This window comes from Coregonus lavaretus, assembly GCF_964263955.1.
Source record: "Coregonus lavaretus genome assembly, chromosome: 4".
Classification (NCBI taxonomy): domain Eukaryota; kingdom Metazoa; phylum Chordata; class Actinopteri; order Salmoniformes; family Salmonidae; genus Coregonus; species Coregonus lavaretus.
The window spans coordinates 18,677,513-18,704,030 of record NC_139991.1 but is presented as its reverse complement, the minus strand read 5'-3'; positions in this window follow the sequence as shown (position 1 = coordinate 18,704,030).

Here is a 26,518-nt window from a genome sequence, read left to right as displayed (position 1 = left end):
TGTGACGCCGATTACGTCTAGCGGCGCTCTTCCTGGACCTAGCAGAGGTTTAGTTGGTTTTTGTAGAGCTGGCTTGCTGGTTCCTGCAAAAATGTGATTGAACACATTGTATGGGATAACAGTCATATCGGCACCAGTGTCTATATTGAATTTCACATTTCTGTCCATCACTTGAATGTCAATCATCTATGGGTCACCTCCTGCTGTTATTGTTCCTAGGAAAATGCTATCATCTTCTTCTTGAACCTCGTTTACGGCTCTTGATGACATACACACATTGGTAATGTCCCTTTTACCCACAGGAGTGACACACTACTTCATTAGCTGCACACTGTGCTCTTGGATGTGCAGGGATTTTGCCACAGTTTCAACACTTTGACTGCGTTTTGTCATTAGCATTTTCATGGCTAGCTTTCTCACGCTGGAATTTCTGTTTCCACTGGCTGCCTTTCTGCATAACTCTATCCACTGAGCATGCCTCTTTTGTTGTTACGGTGTCACCTCACTGGCAACTTTGCTGCTTTTTCACTTCTTCAGTTTGCCTTGCCATCTCAATGGCTCTCTCTAGCGTGAGATCTTTATCTAGCTGCATATGTTCTGACAGACGCATGTCTGCTAACCCAACGACTAGCCTGTCTCTAATTAGTTCATCATGCAAAAGTCCATAGTTGCCATACTCTGCTAGGGCAAATAAGGCTGTGACAAAATAATCCACTTGTCATGTGTCAAATGTGCAGTGGTAGGACGGAGTCAGGCGCAGGACACAGAACTGAGTACACAACGTACTTTACTCGGAAAAAACAAATACTAATTTCCACGCAGGGAAAACACACCAGCTCACAAAAGTGTATGACACAACACAACGAACAAACACGCACAAAACCATGTGGGAACCAGAGGGTTAAATAGGGAAATAATCATAATGCAATGGGAGCCAGGTGTGTACAAACAAGACAAAACAAATGGAAAACAGAAATGTAGATCGGTGGCAGCTAGAAAGTCAGTGATGACAACCGCCGATAGCCACCCGCACAAGGAGAGGCACCAACTTCGGTGGAAGTCGTGACAGTACCCCCCCCTTGACCGCGCGCCAACACCGGCCTCGGGGATGACCCAGAGGACGAGGCGCAGGACGATCCGGGTGGAGACAGTAAAATTCCTGCAGTAAGGAAGGGTCCAGGATGTCCTCCACCGGCACCCAGCATCTCTCCTCCGGACCGTACCCCTCCCACCCCTCTGATGTCTTGAGTCCATGATAGCTCGTACAGTATACGCCGGGGGCCCCTCGATGTCCAGAGGGGGCGGAGGAACCTCCCGCACCTCAGACTGCTGGAGCGGACCTGCTACCACTGGCCTGAGGAGAGACACATGGAACAAGGGGTTAATACGGTAATCAGGGGGAGCTGCAACCTATAACATACCTCGTTCAGTCTCCTCAGGACTTTAAATGGCCCCACAAACCGCAGACCCAGCTTCCGGCAGGGCAGGCGAAGGGGCAGGTTTTGGGTCGAGAGCCAGACCCGGTCCCCCGGGGCCTCACTGCGGTGGCGGTCGGCGCTCGCCTTCTGTCGCCTGATGGCCCGTTGCAGGCGCACATGGGCAGCGTCCCAGGTCTCCTCCGAGCGCCGAAACCATTCATCCACCGCAGGTGCCTCGATCTGGCTCTGATGCCACGGTGCCAGGACCGGCTGATAACCTAGTACACACTGAAACGGAGACATGTTAGCTGAGGAGTGGCGGAGGGAGTTTTGGGCCATCTCTGCCCAGGGGATGAAAGCCGCTCACTCCCTTGGCCGGTCCTGGCAATAGGACCGCAGAAACCTACCCACATCCTGGTTAACTCTCTCCACCTGTCCATTACTCTCGGGGTGAAAACCTGAGGTCAGGCTGACCGAGACCCCCAGACGTTCCATGAACGCCCTCCAGACCCTCGATGTGAACTGGGGACCCCGATCAGACACTATATCCTCAGGCACCCCGTAGTGCCGGAAGACGTGGGTAAACAGAAACTCCGCAGTCTGTAGGGCCGTAGGGAGACCGGGCAAAGGAAGGAGACGGCAGGACTTAGAAAACCAATCCACAACGACCAGGATCGTGGTGTTCCCATGTGACGGAGGAAGATCCATCACGAAGTCCACCGATAGGTGTGACCATGGCCGTTGTGGAATGGGTAGGGGTTGTAATTTCCCTCTGGGCAGGTGTTTAGGTGCCTTGCACTGGGCGCACACCGAGCAGGAGGAAACATAAACTGTCACGTCCTTAGCTAAAGTGGGCCACCAGTACTTCCCACTAAGACAGCGCACTGTCCGACCAATGCCAGGATGACCAGAGGAGGGTGACGTGTGGGACACTGGGTGGGAGTGGGCTCCGTACGTAATGCCCGCTCGATGTCCGCGTCAACCTCCCATACCTACCTGTGCCACCAGGCAAGAATCCGGAAGTATGGGAGTGGGATCCGTGGACCGCTCCTCTGAGTCATACATCCGGGACAGTGCGTCTGCCTTAGCGTTCTGGGAACCTGGTCTGTAGGATAGGGTGAAAAAAAAAAAAAGGGTGAAAAACATGGCCCACCTTGCCTGGCAAGGGTTCAGTCTCCTCGCCGCCCGGATGTACTCCAGATTGCGGTGGTCAGTCCAAATGAGGAAAGGGTGTTTAGCCCCCTCAAGCCAATGCCTCCACGCCTTCAGAGCCCTGACAACAGTTAACAGCTCCCGGTCCCCCACATCATAGTTTCGCTCCGCCGGGCTGAGCTTTTTCGAAAAGAAAGCACAGGGGCGGAGCTTTGGAGGCGTACCCGAGTGCTGAGACAGCACAGCTCCTATCCCAGCCTCAGATGCATCCACCTCTACTATGAATGCCAAGGAGGGATCAGGATGAGCCAGCACGGGAGCCGAGGTAAACAGAGCCTTCAGGTGACCAAAAGCCCTGTCCGCCCCAGCTGACCATTGCAGTCGCACCGGTCCCCCCTTCAGCAAGGAGGTAATGGGAGCCGCTACCTGACCAAAGCCCCGGATAAACCTCCGGTAGTAGTTGCAAACCCTAAGAACCGCTGCACCTCCTTTACTGTGGTTGGAGTCGGCCAATTACGCACGGCTGAAATGCGGTCATTCTCCATCTCCACCCCTGACGCGGACAGGCGGTACCCTAGGAAGGAGACGGACTGTTGGAAGAACAGACATTTCTCAGCCTTGACGTACAGGTCATGCTCCAACAGTCGACCAAGCACCTTGCGCACCAGGGACACATGCTCGGCGCATGTATCGGAGTATATTAGAATGTCATCTATATACACCACTACACCCTGCCCGTGCAGGTCCCTGAAAATCTCATCTACGAAGGATTAGAAGACTGATGGAGCATTCATCAACCCGTACGGCATGACGAGGTACTCATAGTGTCCAGAGGTGGTACTAAATGGCGTCTTCCACTCATCCCCCTACCGGATACGCACCAGGTTGTAAGCGCTCCTGAGATCCAATTTGGTGAAGAAGCGCGCCCCGTGCAATGACTCTGTCACACTGGCTATGAGAGGCAGTGGGTAACTGTACTTCACAGTGATCTGATTTAGACCTCGATAGTCAATGCACGGGCATAAATCTCCATCCTTCTTCTTCACAAAAAAGAAACTTGAGGAGGCAGGTGAAGTGGAAGGCCGAATGTATCCCTGTCCCAGAGATTCGGAGACATATGTTTCCATAGCCGCCATCTCCTCCTGAGACAGAGGATACACGTGTTCCACCAGTGCCCTGCCTGCTGCCTCTACTCCCTGGGGAACCTCCCCAGCACCAACCAGCAGTGTGCCCTCTGCGGCCACAGTTGGTGCAGGAAACGGCCCCCCCTCCGGTCACCCTTAGAGCAGCACCTCCGAGCTCCATAGGGGTAGGGTCGGAGGTGCTGGGGGATGGAATGGACGGGCCCTGATCCGAACGTCCGCGGGTGGCCAACAGGTTATCCAGCCGTATCGATAGATCCACCAGCTGGTCGAGTGTAAGGGTGGTGTCCCTGCATGCCAGCTCCAGACGAACGTCCTCATGTAGACTACACCAGTAATGGTCGATCAAGGCCCTCTCATTTCATCCCGCGCTGGCCGCCAAAGTCCTGAAGTCCAGTGCGAAGTCCTGTGCGCTCCTCTTCCCCTGTCTGAGGTGGAACAAGCGTGAAATCCTCATAGCGAACCAACGCTGCGTCTATTCCTCCCCATTCGGCGTTGGCCCACTCAAGCGCTCTCCCCGACAGACAGGAGATGAGGGCGGACACGCTCTCGTATCCCGAGGGAGCCAGGTGGATGGTTGCCAGGTAGAGCTCCACCTGGAGCAGGAACCCCTGACACCCGGCAGCCGTCCCATCATAGGCTTTCGGGAGCGAGAGCCGAATCCCACTGGGTCCAGGTGACGGAGGGGTGGACATCGGTGTGGGTTGACCTGAAGTTGATGGGGTTCTGGGAAAAACCCCTCTGTCCCATCGCTCCATGGTCTGCATCACGCGATCCATAGCTGTGCCAAGATTCTGGAGCATTGTCGCGTGCTGCTGGACGCGCTCCTCTACTGGCTGCACCTGCTGACTCCATATTAGGTGCGTGTTTCTGTCATGTGTCAAATGTGCAGCGGTAGGACGGAGTCAGGCGCAGGACACAGAACTGAGTACACAACGTACTTTACTCGGAAAAAAAAAAATACTAATTTCCATGCAGGGAAAACACACCAGCTCACAAAAGTGTATGACACAACACAACGAACAAACACGCACAAAACCATGTGGGAACCAGAGGGTTAAATAGGGAAATAATCATAATGCAATGGGAGCCAGGTGTGTACAAACAAGACAAGAAAGCCGGTGACGACAACCGCCGATAGCCGCCCGCACAAGGAGAGGCACCAACTTCGGCGGAAGTCGTGACACCACTGTTTCATTTCCCCCCTGTCTCCGCATGTTAAAGCAGGCTCATAGATCACGTTATTTTTCACAATAAAAAATGCATGAAATCCGTCTCTTGTTTGTCCATAATGTTTTTGCTCGAGTTCGTTTAGGTTTAGACCCCTCAAAACATAATCTGAATCGTCGCCCATACAGTACATGAGTGTTTACCGGTTCACCTCGGTATATGTGTGAAGATTACTCGCCTGACGAAAGTGCTCGAACCTCCTAATCCATTTGGTCCATTCTTGAGGTTTAGAAAAATCAAACGGCTCCGGCGGCTGTATGCTAAATTATCTGTGCCCCTCCCGCTGCACCTTGCATGGACAGCTGGCCTCATCCCACTGCTACCAGTGGCTGCTGCACGTTTCCTGCGACGTCTTCCATGCTGATTAGCCTCCTCGATTTTCTTCCCAAAACGTATCAACCCGGTACTGTAAGCTAAACTCTGTTAGTAAATACACTCGTTCTAGTCCACTTCTGACACCATGCCGTGTAATCAAACTTGTATGTACGTGAGTAAAATAACTACTAACGGTGTATATTTATGAAAGCCATTTATTGCTAACTTGACGTTGCTTCACATCACAAGCCACAAGAGAGAGAGATGCTTTCCTCATGATCTCCTACATTCCCACAGGCCCTCATTAGCGTATGGCCAGTCAGGATGCAATATGCAAATAACACCACATGTCATCTGATTGTAAAACAATCACGTAACATATGCACTCCTATAGGCTACCCGCGCACATTCGTTCACTCATAAAATAATTTCAGCATCTAAACCACAACAATGCACTGTGCACCCGCATTTTGATGAATGGAAAGAGACATCAGTTTCAAAACATGTGTCTTGTAATGTCATTCTGCAATTGTCATTAGGCCTACACTTATAGCCTGAATTGATGCATCCACTGTCGTACCTCGGTCTCGCCCCACTCATCTCCGCCATGTCCGTGACTGTCTCGGCCACTCATCTCCACCTTGGCAAAATGTAAGTGTTCTCCTCAAGCCACAATGCAATTTGGAGCATATAGCACCCGGTTTCCAGTCAATTCGCTAATTTGTCATGCGGCTGACATGCAGTAATGTTAAATAATGGCGTAATAGCCTATAGGTTTTTGGGCATGTTGTATTCATTGTGATAAACTCACGTTTTACTGGTATGGCGTAGCCCCACTATTTATTTTGCCAGGACGCTGTACCAGACCGTACCGCCTTACTTTCACCCATGGGTGTTATTATTAATTGACAACTGATTAGGCATTACTATCAAATTAGCACCATTACACTCAGATGCAAGAGGATTTCTCTTTAGTGTTAGTAGGCACACAGGGCCCATCTTATCATGGATGCTGTTTCAGCGTTCACATCGCTCTCTCTTTCCCCGTCTCTCTGTGGCTGTCATTAAACATGCTCTTTCTCAGCCATCTTTTCTTCTCCATGTTCACTGTCAAGTAGGCATGGCATTGTCTTGTGCAACGCCTTTTAAATATGCATGTTCATCTGCATCAGAGGTTCAAAGAACGTTTGTGGCCTGAAAGCCCTTGCGACAGGGAATGAGGGGTTGAAAGTGTCCTGTCGATGTGAGTAACCAAGAACTGCCAGTTCCCTCCCCTCGCTAATAATTCCTAAAGAAACCAACGCATGTCTCTGCTTTCCTAAAGGGCTTGGGTAGTAGGCCTACTTAATCTTGTTCTGGGATCAACAACTTCTCTGACTTCTTCCCTGAGCTTTGTATTTTTGATCAGAGGGCAGGTTTTTTTTAGATGTCTCGGTGTAATCTACGGCACCTCAATAGTTAGGAATAGTTGACTCAGCTAGTCTTTGAAATCCATTCAGCCCTTTGAGTTTGACATTTAATAAGCCAGGTCTTAAATTAAAAGCCTGTTAATGCCACTTAATCGGCCTTCTCCCCGTTCTCTCACAGCCATCTCTCTCCTTCCACAGATGATTTAGCCGGACTGGGAGTCAATGCGTGTGCGTCTTACTAAAGGTATTCACCCGAAAACTATATTTAATTAATGGCCAGTCATTTACGTTATATGGCCTTTCCTTGAACAGTAGTCTGGCTTCAGTGCAGGCAAATGTTTTCAAGACCTGCTGGACCAGAATATTTTTGTACAGAAGTGTTTTCTAGTGTGGGTAGTTTGTCTCAAGAATGACAAAGTGTCTCTGCCCATTGTTTCAAAATACATCAGAGGATGATAATACATTGTGGCAGATACAATTTGTCAATGTGCCGCAAACTTTTCACCAACTTCAATAGCTGTGCTTCCGCACAGTGTTTCGAGATATGATTCAAAATAAAACAACATAGATAATGCGTGGGGAAGAAAAATGTATCCTGTTTTTAATTATGTCCATTGGTCAGAAATTGACAGGTATACCAGGCCAAGTTTGGTGAGTAGAAGATTAAAGCAGTTATGACCCAATTGTGATTGCATCTGACGAAACCTAATGTAGAAGCATATGAAGAGGTATTGTGGCAGAGAACAGATGCATGGTTAAATTGAGTTTGTATTGTGGACATAGTTTATTGAATGAATGATCTGAGTGCAATCTCTATATCAGAATCCTTGATTAAATACTATTTCCAATACCTGCTCTAGCTGGGTCCATGTTCTAAGTCTTCATTCCTGAGATCTTCCTGAAACCCACAGTAAAACACACCATCCATGATGTCTTTTAGAAAATGAATTGCTGGCCAAATATGCTCTGCATTCGTAGGCTAGCTGAGCCCCTGGAGAGTCTTCTTGATAAGAACACTGAAGAAAAGGCACTGGGTGAAAAGGGTCCATATCAGGGGATATCTTTACATGACACTTTTTGATATTCATTAAATATATTAAGCTATATTGATTCCAGATATGCTTCTCTTGGCTGAGGTCCATATCCGGATCTTTATATGCTTTTTGATATGCTGAAAATAAGGAGGAATTCTTTTGCATTTCGGAGTTTTCAGCACATGCTCAATAATTTGACAAATATGAAATCCATATTTTTCTTTCATGTTCAAATCATTTTTGGATTCCCTCCAGATATCATACATGGTATGGCCGATATCTACTCATTAGATATCCTGAGATATGTGGACGTCTTCATTTCTCTATATGATTACAAATACTGATAGTAGGCCTACATAGTATATTTTCTCAGCACATACAATGCATGTGCTCTTGACTGAGGTCCATATCAGGATCTTGATATGCTTTTTGATATGCTAAATCAGGACAATTTCTGATGCTTATTTGAGTTTTGAGGACATGTTCAATAAATGGACAAATATGAAATCCATATTTATTTCAGACACTAGCTATACTTTTTGTATTCCCGCTGTAAAAAGGCACTTGCAAATCGCAAGCTAAAAGCACTGTAACTGGTAGCCTAGCAACAAGAATCACTATTTTCTGATGTCATTTTTTAATTTGGGCGCCACAAATGAGTGTGTAAACGGTGTGTGCTCGAACTGACAACTGGAGAAACAAAGAAGCAGAGCTGCCAACTCTCACGCTTTCGCCGTGTGACACACGTTTTTGCCTGTTTTCACACGCACGCCACACATCCAATTTCTCACGCAAAAAAAATCGGCCGAGACTCGTTCGTTCCTTTTCTCAAACTCCACGACGGTAGATGGCGCTGATGAGCGCCACTGAACCATATGCGCTGCACCCCGAAGTTAGCGACAGAAGAAGAGATACAATTGCCGCGAAAGACGACAGGAGAAGAAACGGTCACTACCTCAAGAAGTCTGATAAGAAGCTGAGCTGAGACTAGGTATGTAACAATGAAATGTCGTCCAATTGAGTACAGATTCTCTTAAACTTTAAATCTTGAAAGAAATGATTTGTTTGTGCGTGTGAACATGATTTAGTGTGGTGAATGTAAACTCAGCTGATTTCGAACAGGTAAGATGTATTCCAAAGAATTTAACATAAATACAGGAAATGTGTGCAATAGAAGTAGGTATGTTTTTGTAACTGAGAGTAGAGTTATTAAACCAACATGACCATTGTTGTTTAAGGTTTCAAAGATGTCCCGTAAGAGCGAAACCTTTTATTTTATTTAAAGAACCAGCCAAGTGAGAAAAGACAGACAAACACACTGACAGAACAGCCAGAACGATTGATAGAAACGACAACAGACAGAGGAGCAACACAAAGGACAGAGAGAGCAGGAGACAGGACAGACTGACAAACAAGCAGAGGAGCAACAGACAGGACAGCGCAGGAGTACAGGTGTGCCAGGACTAAGTCATCCTGCTTTACCAATGAAGCACTCGCACCATATTTCACACAGGAGCTTGTGAAGGAGATGAAAAAAAGCCCTGTATACCCTTGTTACGGATGGGTCGAATGACACTGGTGTTTCACAAACTATTTGAGATTTTTCTCCTCTGCAAAACATGTGCTTTGTGTATTTTTAAACATCTAATAACATGAACATCTGTATGATTCTAACTTGTCATTATAGGAGTGGAAAAGATGAACCCGCTTACTGTCCGGGTCTTCATGGGCAGCAAAGTTGTCCACCAGTTTTTAAATATGTGCACAACAAGTGGGACGAGGTGTGGGACAGCAAGTGAGATCTTCACCAAATTTAACTCCACCATAGAGGAGCATGGCATCCCTTGGGAGAACTGCATTGGTCTCTCAGTTGACAATGCAGCTGTGAACATTGGACCACGTAATTCCATTGCCTCTAGGGTGCTCCAGAAACATCCCAACACCTATATTCATTGTTGTCCTTGTCATGTGGCACATAACACCGCCAAAGCTGCAGGAGTGGGATTTTTTAAAATGAGTTAAGGCCTGATTTATCTTTACATGTAACTTTTTATTTGTATCCTAATTACGTGCATTGACTGAATGTGTTATGATTGATTTATGCATTGCAGGTGTCCGGTTTTGATTTGGAGGATATGGTAGTGGACATCGGTTACTGGTTCAAGGGTAGCACAAATCAGAAAATATATGATATGGATTTAATGTCTAAAACAGAGTTTTGTGAGCTCCATGAAGCGGAGTACATGGAGGTCCTCCTGCACATCTCGGTCTGTTGGCTAAGCCTTGAACGTTGTGTGACCAGGATCCTGAGGCTGTATGAACCTCTGGCCAGCTACTACAAATCTGCTAGTATGGTCATCAATTTTCAATTTCATTATGCAGCAACTACATGGATTGTTAGTCACATACTTGTATTAATGACAACCTCTTGTTTTGTGTTATTTATTGATTGATTCAAGATGAAAATCAGGCCAGGTTCAAGAGACTTGTGCAGACATTCACTGACCCCATGACAGAAGTGTACCTGCTGTTCTTCCAAGCCACCGTACCAACTTTCACTTCTTTCAACTTGCTGCTTCAGAGAGAGCAGTCATCAATATTTTTGTTGCATGATGAGGTGGGATTGGATTTTGCTGTTTTTTTCCATTCTGTGTTTCTTGCTGATATCTGCAGGGATCCTCTAAAACAGGTTTCACCTACTATTTTTGTAAATGTCTGTTATAGATGGTGAAATTCGTATGCAAGCTATGTTCCAAGTTTATGGTTCCAGCAGCTCTGCAGTGCCATGAGGAGCCTTGTGAAATTGCCTTTAAAGAAAAGGTAAACCATTTACCAGGTTAGTATTTGACTATTATTATGATCAAACACTGTGATATGTGATATTTAGCCTTGTACCTTATACCGATATGCTGTATCTGTGACAGGAAGAAAGTTGAACATTGGGTTCACAACCAGGGCTAAACTTAACAGATTACTCGACGAGGGTGACATCACACCACAGCAGGTGGATTCATTCCATGAAGCTGTGTTGTGTTTCCTGACAAGTGCTGTGGACTATGCACTTAAGAAGCTGCCACTGGAAGAGCCACTGATCAAGCACGCACAATTTGTAGATGTACGGCAGAGGGCTGAAAGTGACATCGAAGATGTCCTGTACTTTGTTGAAAGGTTAGTTTTTTTTCTCTAATTATTGTCTATCATCTTAGCTAAAATACCCTGTGTTTTATGATGAGGTGTGTTCACTCCTAAACTGCGATGTTCAAAGTGTCGGATATTTTTTTATAACCCAACCCTGATCTGTACTTCTCCACAACTTTTTCCCTGACCTGTTTGGAGAGCTCCTTGGTCTTCATGGTGCCGCTTGCTTGGTGGTGCCCCTTGCTTAGTGGTGTTGCAGACTCTGGGGCCTTTCAGAACAGGTGTATATATACGGAGATCATGTGACAGATAATGTGACACTTAGATTGCGCACAGGTGGACATTATATAATTAATTATGTGACTTCTGGTAATTGGTTGCACCAGATCTTATTTAGGGACTTCATAGCAAAGGGGGTGAATACATACATACTACTACTACTGCTGGCCCTCCAAAACCACTTCCAGCAGCATCTGGTCTTCCATCCAGGGACCGACCAGGACCAACCCTGCTTAGCTTCAGAGGCAAGCCAGCAGTTGAATGCGGAGTGGTATGCTGATGGCTATAGCTAGCTAGCCACTGGAGGACAACAACACAAAGAGGTGCAACAATTCACGTTTTTTCTGTCCATGACGCTTGGCTTTTGATGTGATGTGATTGGTGTGAAGCCAAATCCAAACGGGCTTCCCATGACACTTTTCTTTCGGTGGGCCAGGACCTTTCACAGTTGAGTTCACGCTGTTTAGCTCAACGCTGATTGGCTATTATTTTATTGATTTTTTATCAAGAGAGGCCAACTGCTCGCTGGCTTCCCTTGCATTCAATGCTACGGGAGGCAACAATATCTATTTTTGACCAGAAAACATCAGATAGATGGGCTATACATACAGAAACAGAGGGGCGCTGTTTCGCTCGCTTGGATGCTTTCTCTGGTGAGATACATTCGGACTCTTGCAAATTGAAGGAAAATTATTAAAACACAGAGAGACGAAAGATAAATTATTTGATTTTATTTCTTGGTACATTTTTTGGGAAGCCTGGCTTCCCTTGGCATCCATGAATACACGCCACTGCCTGTTAAATAAATTACATATCTTTTTTAGCTAAGATTGGCCTACATTTGCATCTTTACAGAAAAGTGATTGCAAATATATGCTCAGATATGTCACCTTCATGTGAAGAAGCACAATGATTTTTGCCGACTAACAGGTAAAATCATTTGGGCGCTGGACATTGATCATGAGTTGGATTTAGCCCATTTTCGATCAGACATAGGAGGATGACTATTAGTGACTAGTTTCAGGAAACTAGGCGTATGTCGTGCGTCACTACTTCACAGGAGAGCCATTTGAAAGTAAACTTTATTTTAAAATCAAAAAGAAAAGAAAACACACAGAAGGCTGTTATATATATGTTAAAGTGGCTGGCTCGCTAGCTAACATTACACGTATGATCTGTGTAGCAATATTATTCGTATCTCAGAGCCATTTCCATTGCTAGTTATAGCCTAATGTTAGCTAGCTAACATTGAACCTGGTTGGTTAGCTACATGCAGATTCATGCAGGGTAGTAACGTTATGAGTTGGGATTAAGGTCAATTGTTTAGCTAGCTAGCTACATGTCTAAAAAAAAGACTCCACTATGCAAGTAACCATTTCAATAGAATGTTCATGATGTCACTGCGACAACTGTTGATAGACGTAGCTGCGCAGAATAACTGACGAATTTATGAACTCTCAACGCCTGTTGAATATGGCCGGTGTCAGTAAACGTCAGCAAAAAAGCGTAATTAAATTGTTGCAAGCAGCACAGTTGCAGTCACCAACACTCTGGATAACATAAAAACAACCTAACCAGCTCTGCTAGGATGAGTAAAATGGTCAGAGTGAGCTGTTCTCTCATTTGTGTCGGGAAGTAACTACCAAGCTAGCCAACCTTAGCCAGTTACAGTGCCTTGCAAAAGTATTCATCCCCCTTGGCATTTTTCCTATTTTGTTACATTACAACCTGTAATTTAAATTGATTTTTATTTGGATTTCATGTAATGGACATACACAAAATAGTCAAAATTGGTGAAGTGAAATGAAAAAAATTACTTGTTTCAAAAAATTCAAAAAAATAAATAACGGGAAGTGGTGCGTGCATATGTATTCACCCCCTTTGCTATGAAGCCCCTAAATAGGATCTGGTGCAACCAATTACCTTCAGAAGTCACATCATTAGTTAAATAAAGTCCACCTGTGTGCAATCTAAGTGTCACATGATCTGTCACATGATCTCAGTATATATACAGTGGGGAGAACAAGTATTTGATACACTGCCGATTTTGCAGGTTGTCCTACTTACAAAGCATGTAGAGGTCTGTAATTTTTATCATAGGTACACTTCAACTGTGAGAGACGGAATCTAAAACAAAAATCCAGAAAATCACATTGTATGATTTTTAAGTAATTAATTTTCATTTTATTCCATGACAGAAGTATTTGATACATCAGAAAAGCAGAACTTAATATTTGGTACAGAAACCTTTGTTTGCAATTACAGAGATCATACGTTTCCTGTAGGTCTTGACCAGGTTTGCACACACTGCAGCAGGGATTTTGGCCCACTCCTCCATACAGACCTTCTCCAGATCCTTCAGGTTTCGGGGCTGTCGCTGGGCAATACGGACTTTCAGCTCCCTCCAAAGATTTTCTATTGGGTTCAGGTCTGGAGACTGGCTAGGCCACTCCAGGACCTTGAGATGCTTCTTACGGAACCACTCCTTAGTTGCCCTGGCTGTGTGTTTCGGGTCGTTGTCATGCTGGAAGACCCAGCCATGACCCATCTTCAATGCTCTTACTGAGGGAAGGAGGTTGTTGGCCAAGATCTCGCGATACATGGCCCCATCCATCCTCCCCTCAATACGGTGCAGTCGTCCTGTCCCCTTAGCAGAAAAGCATTTCCAAAGAATGATGTTTCCACCTCCATGCTTCACGGTTGGGATGGTGTTCTTGGGGTTGTACTCTTCCTTCTTCTTCCTCCAAACACGGCGAGTGGAGTTCAGACCAAAAAGCTCTATTTTTGTCTCATCAGACCACATGATCTTCTCCCATTCCTCCTCTGGATCATCCAGATGGTCATTGGAAAACTTCAGACGGGCCTGGACATGCGCTGGCTTGAGCAGGGGGACCTTGCGTGCGCTGCAGGATTTTAATCCATGACGGTGTAATGTGTTACTAATGGTTTTCTTTGAGACTGTGGTCCCAGCTCTCTTCAGGTCATTGACCAGGTCCTGCCGTGTAGTTCTGGGCTGATCCCTCACCTTCCTCATGATCATTGATGCCCCACGAGGTGAGATCTTGCATGGAGCCCCAGACCGAGGGTGATTGACCGTCATCTTGAACTTCTTCCATTTTCTAATGATTGCGCCAACAGTTGTTGCCTTCTCACCAAGCTGCTTGCCTATTGTCCTGTAGCCCATCCCAGCCTTGTGCAGGTCTATAATTTTATCCCTGATGTCCTTACACAGCTCTCTGGTCTTGGCCATTGTGGAGAGGTTGGAGTCTGTTTGATTGAGTGTGGACAGGTGTATTTTATACAGGTAATGAGTTCAAACAGGTGCAGTTAATACAGGTAATGAGTGGAGAACAGGAGGGCTTCATAAAGAAAAACTAACAGGTCTGTGAGAGCCGGAATTCTTACTGGTTGGTAGGTGATCAAATACTTAGGTCATGCAATAAAATGCAAATTAATTACTTAAAAATCATACAATGTGATTTTCTGGATTTTTGATAAAAATTACAGACCTCTACATGCTTTGTAAGTAGGAAAACCTGCAAAATCGGCAGTGTATCAAATACTTGTTCTCCCCACTGTACACCTGTTCTGAAAAGCCCCAGAGTCTGCAACACCACTAAGCAAGGGGCACCACCAAGCAAGCTGCACCATGAAGACCAAGGAGCTCTCCAAACAGGTCAGGGACAAAGTTGTGGAGAAGTACAGATCAGGGGGTGGGTTATAAAAAAATATCAGAAACTTTGAACATCCCACGGAGCACCATTAAATCCATTATAAAAATAGAAAGAATATGGCACTACAACAAACCTGCCAAGAGAAGGCTGCCCACCAAAACTCATGGACCAGGCAAGGAGGGCATTAATCATAGAGGCAACAAAGAGACCAAAGATGACCCTGAAGGAGCTGCAAAGCTCCACAGCGGAGATTGGAGTATCTGTCCATAGGACCACTTTAAGCCGTACACTCCACAGAGCTGGGCTTTATGGAAGAGTGGCCAGAAGAAAGTAATTGCTTAAAGAGAAAAATAAGCAAACACGTTTGGTGTTCGCCAAAAGGCATGTGGGAGACTCCCCAAACATATGGAAGAAGGTACTCTGGTCAGATGAAACTAAAATATATATTTTTTTACATCAAGGAAAACGCTATGTCTGGCGCAAACCCAACACCTCTCATCACCCGAGAACACCATCCCCGGCAGGGACTGGGAAATTGGTCAGAATTGAATGAATGATGGATGGCGCTAAATACAGGGAAATTCTTGAGTGAAACCTGTTTCAGTCTTCCAGAGATTTGAGACTGGGACGGAGGTTCACCTTCCAACAGGACAAGACCCGAAGCATACTGCTAAAGCAACACTCGAGTGGTTTAAGGGGAAACATTTAAATGTCTTGGAATGGCCTAGTCAAACCCCAGACCTCAATCCAATTGAGAATCTGTGGTATGACTTAAGGATTGCTGTACACCAGAGGAACCCATCCAACTTGAAGGAGCTGGAGCAGTTTTGCCTTGAAGAATGGGCAAAAATCCCAGTGGCTAGATGTGCCAAGCTTATAGAGACATATTCCAAGATACTTGCAGCTGTAATTGCTGCAAAAGGTGGCTCTACAAAGTATTGACTTTGGGGGGATGAATAGTATTGCACGCTCAAATTTTCTGTTTTTTTGGTCTTATTTCTTGTTTGTTTCACAATAACAAATATTTTGCATCTTCAAAGTGGTAGGCATGTTGTGTAAATCAAATGATACAACCCCCCAAAAATCTATTTTAATTCCAGGTTGTAAGGCAACAAAATAGGAAAAATGCCAAGGGGGGTGAATACTTTCACAAGCCACTGCTGTTGTTAGGTCAGAGCGCTCGGATTAACCCTACTCCTCGGCCAGAGCGTCCAGTGTGCACTCTGAACGCTCTGAGAGCGAAACGCTCTGAATTTCTTAGCAGACAATCTGACAACGCTCTCAGTTTATGAACGCCCAGAGCACACTCTGGAACTCCAGATTAAATTTACGAACACACCCGTAGTATAAACCAGCCTTTAGTCTTGAAATCTTTGGTTGTTTAGTACATGGCCTCACATGTGAATCCACGTTCTAGCTCTGAGTCTCTACTTTTATCCAATGTAAAAAACACAATTTCAAATTTTGCTACATAAGATCGAGCCGGTCGGCGTCTAAACGTAATGCATAATTTCAATAGATATCCTTACATGATATGTAAATTACATGTTTGACCCACCTTGTGTACTCTTTGAAGCTCGGCGTGGATCGAGTGCACTTACCTGTGGGTTTTGAGGTGTATAAAAAATATTTTAAAAAGCTCAGCGAGCACTCAGCCAACTCATCTCTCGTCCCATGCTGCAACGCTACGAGCGTAGTCGACGGCATGGAAACAGTTCTATCAGAATCCAGCTCTTCTCTCCCACTCAGATTTTTTCAAGATGGCTTGGTTCTTTTGTTGTGGATGCATACTGGCCCGAAAATGGTGACACTTTACTTAAGTAGGGACCTTGACTAAAGGCCACTTTATACCTGGTGCTAACATGCGTCCTGTGTCCTGATGTTGTCCACATTCTGATTTTGCCCAAATGTTTAGACAGGTGTGGACGATTAAAAGACACATTGTGATCAGATTATGATAAAATCTTCCTGACCACCTCCGGAGATAATCAGGCACGCATTGTGTCTGGATATGTCTGGATATGTTAGAGATCACCACTTACTTATGGCATAAATATGTGTCTTAGTAATATCTGTCAAATAACTTGCAAACAGGGAGGGACCAGCAAATCTGGTCACAATGCTGACACAGTGGACAGATAGAGACACATTTTAATACCGTGTGTAGACAGACGCATGTCTGAAAATGTGGGAACAATCAAAATGTGGACAAGATCAAGACAAAGGATGTATTTTATCACTAGGTATAAACAGGGCATAAGATGGGGTGAGAAAGGGGGTGATGCTTGACTTGGGAAAGGGTTAGGTACAGTGCTGTCGGAACGTTTTTAGACCCCTTCCCTTTTTCCACATTTTGTTACATTACAGCCTTATTCTAAAACTGATTACATTTTAAAATGTTCCTTACACACAATACTCCGTAATGACAAAGCGAAAACAGTTTTTTGGAAATGTTTGCTAATTTATTAAAAATAAAAAACAGATACCTCATTTACATAAGTATTCAGACCCTTTGCTTGAACCCGATCTAACATCTCTGGTGAGACCTGAAAATAGCTGTGCAGCGACACTCCCCATCCAAGCTGACAGAGCTTGAGAGGATCTGCAGAAAAGAATGAGAGAAACTCCCCAAATACAGGGGTGCCAAGCTTGTAGCATCATACCCAAGAAGACTCGAGGCTGTAATCGCTGCCAAAGGTGCTTCAACAAAGTACTGAGTAAAGGGTCTGAATACTTATGTAAATGGGATATTTCCGTTTTTATTTTTGAACATTTGTAGAAATTTATAAAAAACAGTTTTTGCTTTGTCATTATGGGGTATTGTATGTAGATTGATGAGGGATTTTTTTTTTTTTTTATACATTTTAGAATAAGGCTGTAACGTATCAAAATGTGGAAAAAGTCAAGGGGTCTGAATACTTTCCGAATGCACTGTATATGGGTTAAGATGTTTGAGAATTTCTTAAGCAGAATAGAGTACTAGTGTGTGTGTGTGTGTTTGTGTGTGTGTATGTCACTTTCCATCCATTCATATTTCGACTCTTTTCTCTGTCTGTAGTTACAACACTTGTTAGGAGGACAGGATGATAACACAGTAATTGATCAAATTCTTAAGGTACTAAAGGGGGACTAACTGTTCTCACCGTGTAAAACTGAAAATTAGAATAAAAGAAAATGTCAGTGGTAATATCTTTACCACACATTTTAAGCCATCCAATTGCTTGTGGTCAGAATAAACTCCTCTCAGTTTAGACATTAAGAGAAATCATTTGAACAGAAGAGAGTTGGGGGATTCTCCCATTATTTCACAGCACATTTCACAGCATCAGCACTGCCTCGGGCATGATATTGAAAATGGCAGACTAGTAAAGCTCTTGTGGAGCAGGTAGGGTGAACCTGAGTCTGGTGAAGTGCATATAATGACTTTCTTTTGACACACCGTGAATACGAGATCACATCAGGGCTAGACAACCACTTCCTGAGTGCCATGATTCCTTGTCATATACTATAGATCTTAAAAATAGGGCCCTATGTTTTTCCCATATACAGTTTCAGTCGTGCAAGGCAGGTCATTACACTCTTAGAAAAAAGGTGCTATCTAGAACCTTAAAGGGTTCTTCGGCTGTCCCCATAGGATAACCCTTTGAAGAACCCTTTTTGGTTCCAGGTAGAAGCCTTTTGGCTTCAGGTAGAACCCTTTTGAATTCCATGTAGAACCCTTTACACAGAGGGTTCTACATGGAACCCAAAAGAGTTCTACCTGGAATCAAAACGGGTCCTACCTGGAACCTAAAAGGGTTATCGTATGGGGACAGCCGAACAACCCTTTTAGAACCCCTTTTTCTTGAAAAGGACGGTAAAGCCTATTTAGGCTCTTGGGCATATTTGATCTCCGTCAGAGCTCAGCAACTTGCACTTGCCGATATTGAGCAACCTGCTCAGCCAATAAAATGGGAGTTGTTCAGCTATTTGCCTTGATTTATGTATGCCCTGCAAAGCAATCCACCATCCCTTTGGCAACAGCTTTGTCATAAGTTCAATAAAAGCTTACATTCTTTTCATGAGATCTATGGCCAAAAACCTTGAAAATACTGAATTTGGACAAGGAATTTATCTCTTAGGTTTCCAATTAAATCAACTTGCTCATCAACAAGCATGGTATCATCAACCTCAATGGAGTTGAAGGGAGTGGTTTTACCGATGTAACAACATAATCTTTAGTGCTTGTCTACTGATTTTGACTAAAGACTGAGTTACGCACATGATTGAAATATATCAGATACAATTTTAAACGGTAACGAACAAAACCAAAAATGTTAACTTGATCGAATTTCCGCTTTTATTAATCGTCCTTGTGAATCAAAAAGATGACATGAATAAACGTGAGAGCATATCTCAATCTAGTTGCTCATGACAGTTTCCCCTAAAGATCATGATTTGGATAATGAGTTTGATTTGTAATGTTGCAATTGAAACTGTTACGATTTCACTAATCAAAAGTGCGTTGTTTAGGAATAATTTACCAGCTGTGGGCTGATGAGTTCTGCAGTAATGATGATGTCATTCCAACAGGTGAATGAGCTATACTAACTTGTGACACTACTACCCTTGTTTCTACCATTGCATAGTATACAACTATAACAACATGGACGAAATGGGTTGCATATCTTAGTATTGATAATGAGTAATGAGTAATCTTAGTATTGATAATGAGGAATGATCATTGTTCTACAGTACTGTATTGAACCTTGCCTAGGCAGACCTGCTAACCACTGCTCCAATAAGGGCCTACCCTTTTGGGGGTGACTGTAACATTCCTACCTAGGCAGTCGTTGCAGTAGTACTGTATCTTTATCTTACCAATTCCATATGCAATGTTATGATGTTTTGAATTTTAAATGTCCCAACAATGCCTTTTAATGTTGCAGCAGTAATTATATTTTTTTATATTAATATTACTAAAGCATTTGAAGCCACCTATCAGTCATTCATACATCATTTGATTTCCTCTCAATAAAATGTAATCAAATAAATTATATATACAGTATATACTGTACATTTCTGCTCTGTTGGCTGAGTTAACAGGGAACTTTTGAGATCCTCCCAAAGAAAATGCATTGGCTGGAGGTAATACCTGGCCCTAGTCAGAACATCAGTGAAGCATGGCCACTGATAAGATGCTACCCTGTTCTATTACCCCCTCGGCATTTTCAGTAAATTCTGCTGTTGCATGTGGTATTACAAATAAATGGGGCTTTTAATAACTTCTGTGAAGAATAACGATCTCTACAGTATGAAATCACGACAAACAACAGCAATGAATGAACACTGGCAAGAGACAATTATCATCCTATAAAAAGCCCATTCATTCACCCTTGTAATTGTACAAACAAAATGTGTGGCTTTATATTCCAACTTTGAAAACACTGCAATTAAACAATGCTTTTGAAATTAGGAAGTTAGTATTAGTTATAAAATCAATTAAGGGGAATTCAGTTGGAAAATGAGAATGCAGCTCTGTTCTAAGGGGTAAAACCATTCATCTGTGGTATTTGTCTTTTTGCCACACTCATAATGGAACGCACTCTGCACAGACCATATAATGGTGGTGTCAGAGCTAGTGCTTATAGATGATTTAAAACACTGAGTCAAAATACTGTTTAATTTTCAATGTTATAAATCAACTACAACGGATATTGCTGATGACAGGCCACTCATGGGTTATGGTAAGCTTGTTATGAAGCCAAGAGTGCTTTACTGTGTTTCGCTGTGTGGTTGGGCTAGAAAATGTTGGCAACTCAGTACTTTCCAGGACTTGGGTTGATGACTGACTCACCGTTATCTTATGAAACGTACTTGTCAAAACGTGTTTGTCATCCCATCCCCAGAAACGATCTATCTGAAAGTACAATTCTCCCGTGCTACATGCATATTTAACAAGGAGGCAAAACATTTAAGAAATGTGTCTATCTGTCTGGTGAAATGTTTATTCTATCTATGCAGGCCTGTTACAGTAACTTCCCCCCACCATGTGGGTGCATCCCACATTCCATGTGTCCCTCCTCAAGCCCGTCGCCACCTGGGGGGGGGCACTGTTACAGGAGGGAGTCGCAGTTACAGGAGGGAGTCGCAGTTCCGGAGCGACCCACTAGGTGTCATCCTCCGACCAGTTCCGGAGCGACCCACTAGGTGTCATCCTCCGACAACCTTAGGCACCTCCTCACTCACAGTCTGGACTAATCAGTATCCTATTGGTGTCATCTGTGTCTACCTGTTCACCTTTGCCTGTGCCCTCACTTCCCTGTGTTCCCTTGCTCAGTTTTCTCTGTTAGTTTCTCTATGTCCAGCAGTACTACTCAGTGTCTGATCGGAGACCTATGTACAGGTACTTGAGAAGTGTTCTCCCTGTTTCGTTATTTGTTTCAGTCGTAGGTAGTATTTCGTATTTTGGCTGTCAGCTGGTTTTTGGAGACTTATTTGCTCCGCCTTTCTTTTATCGTGATAAGTCCATTATTTTGTATTTTGGCTTCGGGACCACCAGTAAAGATCCTTGTTTCACCATCTCTGCCTACTGCCTACTGTATATCCTGCACCACACCTGGGTCAAACCTCACACCAACCCTTACACAGGCCTAATACTTACTTGCGATATGAATGTGTGACTCATAACTAGAATTTTCATGCAAATCTCCCATTGACGTGAAAGTGAGAGTTGCATGCGTGAATCTCAAGTTAGGAATTTGGCCATGTAACATCAAAGAGAAAGTCTGATATGTGTGCATGCGTCTCAAGTTAAGATAAGGGAGAGTAAAGTTTTAGCCTACCATAAAGTATTTGGGGTATGCTTGATGTTTAGTTTCACTGGATGTTAGAGTTTTATACAAATTATTGGACTTAGCAAGTTTCGGGGAAGAATAGCCACAGGTCACTGAACTCTACTGTATCCCGGAAAAAGATCAGTACCTTCATTTTACAACTGAATTCCTCCTATTTTTTATACTTCTATTACGGAGGAGCGTTGCCCAGGAGGTACATTTTATCTCACAATTACAGCGTCAATCGTCATTAAAATAGTTAATTAAATAAATTAAGTTGCATATCTCTTACTTGGGCTTATAAGGGTGGTCTCTGGTATTGTGTTTTATCCATGCAGTCACATATTAACACTTTAAACCCCTTTAGACATGTCATTTAATAACACGTTTTAATTGTTCAAATTTAATGCAGTTTTGTGAGCAACTTTGATTCACTAGGCTACTTTTGCCAATATGAAAATACTGACATTGAAGTTATCATTTGGACGTTATCATTATAGTCTGTGTAAAGTTATAATTTGGAATGCATTCTGATTAAGTTCATTTTTGAAATCAGACCACCTCTGTTCTGCTTCACCCCCAGTTCAAATTATTAATGTTTCTAGCTGATACTTTTTAGGGGACAGCACATACTCATGAATAATTCACACACACTCACTGGCTCACAAGTAACAGCTTGTCTGTATTAAATTGTTTATAACTTGATGCATAGTGTACTGTTTGATTAATCAAAAGTTTCCATCAGTTATGGGTTTTTGTCAAGGGTTTTTGCTGCAAATCTTGTCAATTTCCTATTTTGTAGGTTTAATATTTGAGAAGAATGCCATTTAATTGTCTGTATGTTTCTATGTATACTGGTCAAAAATATAAACGTAACATTCAACAATTTCATTGATTTTACTGAGATACAGTTCATATGAGGAAATCCGTCAATTGAAATAAATTCATTAGTGTCACGGTTTCGGCCGAGGCTGCTCCTTCTCCTTGTTCGGGCAGGCTTCGGCGGTCGTCGTCTCCGGAGTACTAGCTGCCACCGTTCTATGTTTCTATGTTTGATTGGTTTTGTCTGTTTTGTTACACCTGTTCCTTGTTAGTGTTAATTATGCGTCCTATTTAGTTCTCTTGAGTTTGGTCAGGTGTTGGGTGTAATTGTTCGATGTCACGTGTTGTGTTAGTTCGTTGTCCTGTTCTCTCTGTATATTTTGTTAGAGAGAGTCCCGCACTTTGTGCGCCTTTATTTTGTACTTTACCATTGTGCGTAAAGTTCGCCTGTTGCCTGTTGCCGTGGTTGACTTGTTCTTTGGACTTCACTAAAGACGTCTGTTCGAAACCTCTGTGTGTCCTGCGTGTGATTCTACGCTACCTCTACACTCAACCCTGACATAATTACACACCATTACAATGGAATCAGCAGGAGCAACCGCACCCACGGAGATCATCGAGGAGCGCCTTCGTGGACAGGAGGACAGGATTAACCAAATCGGGCACGCTCTGGACAGAGTTATGAACACCCTCCATCGATGGGAGACCAGCGGGGTACCCACACCCCCACCTACCACACCATCACCATCGGTTAGCCCGCCTGTCCAACTTCCGGAACCCAGTGGGATTAAGCTCTCGCTCCCGAGGGCGTACGACGGCACCGCTGCCGGGTGTCAGGGGTTCCTGTTGCAAGTTGAACTCTACCTCGCCACCGTACACCCGGCGCCCTCGGGACACGAGAGTGTTTCCGCCCTCATCTCCTGTCTCACCGGCAAGGCGTTGGAGTGGGCCAACGCCGAATGGAGGAGAATAGACGCCGCAACTATCACCTATGCGGAGTTCTCCCGCCGCTTCCGTGCAGTGTTTGACCATCCACCGGAGGGGAAGGCGGCGGGGGAGCGTCTATTCTACCTCCGGCAGGGGATGAGGAGCGCTCAGGAGTTTGCACTGGAGTTCCGGACTCTAGCGGCAGATGCAGGGTGGAATGAGCGGGCTCTCATAGATCACTTCCGCTGCAGCCTCCGGGAGGACGTCCGTAGAGAGTTGGCGTGCAGGGATACCACGCTTTCGTTTGACCAATTGGTTGACATGGCCATTCAGCTGGACACCCTGCTCGCCACCCGCGGGCGTCCCGGGTGGGGGTCGCCCATTCCACCCTCCAGCACCTCCGAGCCGAGCCCTATGGAGCTCGGAGGTGCTGGCGCTAGAGAACGGAGGAGAAGGAGCCCGAGGGGGGCCGTCCCCTGCACCAACTGTGGCCGTGGAGGGCACACCGCGGCTAGGTGCTGGGGAGGGTCTCCTGGTGGAAGAGAAGGCAGGCCACACATTGGGGAGTCCTCCCAGGTGAGTAGGCGCCCCACTTACCCAGAGCTTTCTGTCGTACACATAACCATACCTGTTTGTTTTCCACAGGTTGCACCTCGTTCCCAGCATAAGGCGCTAGTAGATTCAGGCGCAGCTGGGAATTTTGTAGATCGCAAATTCTGTGTAGAGTTAGGGATCCCTCTCCTTCCGGTAAATAATCATTTCCCTGTACATGCCCTAGATAGCTGTCCGTTAGGATCCGGGTTGATTAGGGAGGTCACAGTGCCACTTAGGATGGAGACGCAGGGGGGTCATGAGGAGACGATTCAGCTCTATCTGATCGACTCTCCTGCGTATCCGGTGGTGCTGGGGCTTCCCTGGTTGATTACACATGATCCTACTATTTCGTGGCGAGAGAAGGCTCTTAAGGGGTGGTCTGCCCAGTGTGAGGGGCTATGTCTGGGTGTTTCCGTAGGGGCGACCTCGGTGGAGAGTCCGAACCAAATGCCCGCAATGCACATTCCCCCCGAGTATGAGGATTTGGCACTCGTGTTTAGCAAGACGAGAGCGGCGCGATTGCCGCCTCATAGACAGGGGGATTGTGCGATAGACCTCCAGGCAGGAGCTGCGCTCCCGCGGAGCCATGTGTATCCTTTGTCACAAGAGGAGAAGAGGGCGATGGAGACATACATTGCCGAGTCTCTGAGACAGGGATACATACGGCCCTCCACTTCACCCGCGTCCTCAAGCTTCTTTTTTGTGAAGAAAAAGGAGGGAGGTTTGCGCCCGTGTATTGATTACCGCGGTCTCAATCAGATTACTGTTAAATATAGTTATCCACTCCCTCTGATTGCGACTATGACGGAGTCATTACACGGGGCACGGTTCTTCACAAAATTGGACCTCAGGAGCGCATATAACTTGGTGCGCATTAGAGAGGGCGATGAATGGAAGACAGCATTTAGTACTACCTCCGGTCATTACGAGTATCTCGTTATGCCATACGGGTTAATGAATGCTCCATCAGTCTTCCAATCCTTTGTAGATGAGATTTTCCGGGACATGCAGGGGCAGGGAGTAGTCGTGTACATAGACGATATTCTGGTGTACAGTTCTACCCGAGCCGAGCATGTAGCCCTGGTGCGCCGAGTGTTGAGGAGGCTGTTGGAGCATGACCTGTATGTCAAGGCAGAGAAATGTCTGTTCTTCCAGGAGTCGGTCTCCTTTTTGGGATATCAGTTGTCTGCGTCAGGGGTGAAGATGGAGGTTGACCGTGTGTCAGCCGTGCGTAATTAGCAAACCCCAACCACGGTTAAAGAGGTGCAGCAGTTCTTGGGTTTTGCGAATTACTACCGGAGGTTTATCCGGGGTTTTGGACAGGTGGCAGCTCCCATAACGTCCCTTCTGAAGGGGGGTCCGGTGCGCTTGCGGTGGTCAGCTGAGGCGGACAGGGCTTTTGGGAGACTGAAGGACCTGTTTACCTCGGCTCCGGTGCTGGCGCACCCGGATCCCACTTTACCATTCCAAGTGGAGGTGGACGCGTCTGAAGCCGGTATCGGGGCCGTTCTCTCACAACGGTCCGGCACACCACCTAAACTCCGCCCCTGTGCTTTATATTCGAAAAAGCTCAGTCCGGCGGAGCGTAATTATGACGTAGGGGACAGGGAGCTGTTAGCCGTGGTACAAGCCCTAAAGGTGTGGAGGCATTGGCTTGAGGGGGCTCAACACCCTTTTCTCATTTTGACTGACCACCGTAACCTGGAATACATTCGGGCAGCTAGGAGACTGAATCCTCGCCAGGCTCGGTGGACTATGTTCCTAGCCCGGTTCGTGTTTAAGATCACTTACATCCCTGGGTCCCAGAACGGGAAGGCAGATGCCCTGTCTCGGCGGTATGACACGGAGGAGAGGTCCGTTGAGCCCACTCCCATACTACCTAAGTCTTGTCTGGTGGCACCGGTGGTGTGGGAGGTCGATACGGAGATCGAGCGGGCGTTATGCACCGACCCTAGCCCTCCACAGTGTCCGGTGGGTCGGACGTACGTCCTGCTCGAGGTCCGGGATCGACTCATTTATTGGGCTCACACGTCACCCTCCTCTGGGCATCCAGGTATTGGCCAGGCAGTGCACTGCCTTAGCACAAAGTACTGGTGGCCAACGTTAGCCAGGGATGTGAGGATTTATGTCTCCTCCTGCTCGGTGTGTGCCCAGTGTAAGGCGCCCAGACACTTGCCCAGGGGTAAGTTACAACCCCTGCCCGTTCCACAACGACCCTGGTCTCACCTCTCGGTGGATTTTGTTACAGACCTTCCCCCCTCACAGGGGAATACCACCATCCTGGTCGTTGTGGATCGGTTCTCGAAGGCCTGTCGTCTCCTTCCCATGCCGGGTCTTCCTACTGCCCTACAGACCGCTGAGGCTCTATTTACCCACGTCTTCCGGCATTACGGGGTACCCGAGGATATAGTGTCTGATCGAGGCCCCCAGTTTACCTCCAGAGTCTGGATAGCGTTTATGGAACGGTTGGGGGTTTCGGTGAGCCTTACCTCGGGTTACCACCCGGAGAGTAATGGGCAGGTCGAACGTGTCAACCAGGATGTGGGTAGGTTTCTGAGGTCGTATTGCC